This window comes from Equus przewalskii, chromosome 6 (genome assembly GCF_037783145.1).
Source record: "Equus przewalskii isolate Varuska chromosome 6, EquPr2, whole genome shotgun sequence".
NCBI classification, from domain to species: Eukaryota; Metazoa; Chordata; class Mammalia; order Perissodactyla; family Equidae; genus Equus; species Equus przewalskii.
In genome coordinates, this window is record NC_091836.1 from 32,740,515 (window position 1) to 32,743,532 (window position 3,018).

The 3,018-nt window shown below is 37.0% G+C and overlaps 1 pseudogene; it reads right to left on the minus strand.

The window, feature by feature from the left end:
• Nucleotides 1-1,026: 1,026 nt before the first annotated feature.
• On the minus strand, nt 1,027-2,773 carry LOC103562106 (olfactory receptor 8B3-like; annotated as a pseudogene).
• Nucleotides 2,774-3,018: the final 245 nt, after the last annotated feature.

A 3,018-nucleotide genomic window follows, 5' to 3' on the forward strand; every position in this document is an offset into this window, starting at 1 on the left:
TGTTTCTGGGCTCTTTTCTCTCCCATGCCTTGTTTTCCGAATAATGAACATTTACAAATATTCCAAATTCAAGTTTGTAACTTTCAGAAAAAGTAAACTTCATCCTTGAGCCAATCATCTCTCCAATATGCTGCCCCAAAAGCCTCCTCTTTCGCAACAAAAAGAACCATCAAACTGTTTTCCTAAACAATAAACAAAAAATGTGATACCCTCCCTGAGAGAAATTCACGTATCATCCTGGAACAAAGCACAGTCAATTTTCAAATTAGCAATGTTTTCTAATATTTCATGGTTACTGAAACAAAAATAAAAGAACAAAGTGACACAAATTGTACTAGAGTAGTTTACATGAAACGGAAGAGTAAGAGTGTAGACTTTTTCTTCATGAATCTGTGTGACTTTCAGTAAAACGTTATCCACTCTGTATTTCAGTTTCCCATCCATATAATAAATACATTTTGGCAATTAGTCATGTGCTGCTTTGACTGTACAAAGATAAAAAAGAAAATGTTTTGCCAAAAGAAAGTTGATGTATAATATTTACAGATACAAAATGGATTATACTTGAGAGTCTTTACAGAATCTTCAATCTCTGGCATTCAAAGAAGACAAATTCTTGCCAGTTGGAGGATGGAAAGAAGGGAGTAGAAACAGAGTACCTGATTCACGCTTCTAATAGCAAGTAGCAGAGAAGCACACCCCCAATGACACAATGTCACTCTAGTGTGACCTAATTCGGTTTTTTAAAGACCATTCACCTTTTCCTACAGGAAAAATGAAGTTTTATGACAATTAAAAAAACAGATATAATATGTTTCTTATTTAGTATTATTACTAAACAGGAAAACAAAGATGGAGATGATATTGTGGAAATGGTGAAGAAAAAAGAAGACCTATTCTATAAGCACTGGAAATAAATTATGAGAGAAGACTTAAGTTTCCTTTACAACATTAAGGAAAAACCATGAAAGAAAGATGCCACTAAAATTACTTTAATTAAATATACAGTATCTCTCTGCCCTATAACTACATGCACAAACAGACATAGTTTTGACCAAAATTTCTCCTCCTCAGGATTTTTCTCAAAGCAAGTTTAATGTCTTTATTCCTCAAGCTATAAATTAAGGGATACATCAAGGGAACTGTATTGGTATAAAAGAAAGAAGAGGTTTTTCCCTCATCCAAAGACACAGAAGAAGATGGTTTGAGATACAGAAATACACTTGATCCAAAGAAGAGAGAAATAGCAATTATGTGGGAACTGCAGTTGTCAAAAGCTTTGGACCTGCTCTCCATGAAGCTGATGTGGAGGTTGCTGGAGAGAATGAAACCACAAGAGACAAAGATGGTGAGAATGAGCACCAAGATTTTGACGCCGACCACAATAAAAACAACTAGCTCAATGTAGCCACTCATGCAGGAGTACAGAGAAGATGTCACACAAACAATGGGTGATGATGTTTGCATCACAGAAGGTCAATCTCATCATGCATCCTGTGTGGGCCACGGCACCAGAAAATGCCATCAAGTGTGAACCAAGCATAAGTCTAGGACACACTTAGGGGACAAGACAACATTATACAAAAGTGGGCTACAGATGGCCACATAGCCCTAATAGGTCATTGATGCCAGCACATAGCATTCAGAAATACCAAAACAACCGACAAAGTAGCAGTGGATCATGGACCCCATGCAAGAAATAATTTTCTTCTTGAATATGAAGTTAAACAAGATTTGGGGTGTAAAAACAAAAGGATAAATGAAACAATGAAGAACAAATTAAAGTGGAAAAATACATTGGTGTGTGTAAGTTTGAATTCAGCCCAATTAAAATTATCATGCCCAATTTTCCCAACAAAGTGACCATATATTTTACTAGAAACCAGAAGAACAAGAGGAGTTAAAGAACTAGCTGGACTGTTAATACCAAGAAAATGAATTCTGTCACACTAGAACCATTTCCAGGGGCCCTTCTCTAAGGGAATCTGTGGACACTAGAGGAAAAAGTTACACAGAAAACAAACCAACTCTTCCCACAATATCTCCTATCACAAGAGTAGAGTATGTGCTGGGAAGGTCTGAGAAGAGCTCAACCTTGAGCCACAGAATTTGCTTTACCGTTATTATGACTGAATGAAGAGAACTTTCTCTCATCAGAGTCTTTATATACTGAATAAAGTAAAGAGTACCAAAGCTTCTAAAACATGAAGGCTACTCCCTCTACACAATAATGACTGCTGGGGAAAGAAAAAGGAAAAGGGAGAAGAAGTTTGTACTTGATCAGAATCATCCTTCTCCCATTCAACATTTCTTCATTCACTTGACACTTCCCCTCACCAGTAAAATTGGAGGCAGCAACCCTGGTTACCTTGTGCTGGCCTCTAAAGAAGACTAGACTTGGTGGAATAGAAATTAAAGCAATGTTTCTAATCCAAAAATAAGGGACAAGAGTCTAAGAGAGGTTAATTTACTGCCCCATGCCAGAGAAAAAGCCCTAAACCTAGAAGGGTGAGACCTAGATCCATGGAGAGGGAACTTACTGATGCATCTTTTCTGCTCCCTCATGTCTCTAATCATTCCCATGCCTTCTTGAGAAATACTTTAACCAATTTCACTTCAGTCTCAGGACTGAAAAAATGGGAAAGAATGTAGTGTATTCTAGATCCATGGCCTCCATCTCAAAAAGGAGAACATTAATACAAATGGTATTCAAAAATTCACCCTCCTTATGCCAGAAAACCTTGGTGCTTCCTATCATTGCTTTTACTGCCATGGTCCATGGTGGTTCTATTCTTAATTTTTTGAGGAATCTCCATACTGTTTTCCATAGTGGCTGTACCAATTTACATTCCCACCAGCAGTGTATTATGGCTCCCTTTTCTCCACATCCTCTCCAACATATTATTTCTTGTCTTTTTAATTATAGCCATTCTGACAGGTGTGAGGTGATATCTCATTGTAGTTTTGAATTGCATTTCGATAATAATTACTGATGTTGAACATCTTTTCATATGCCTG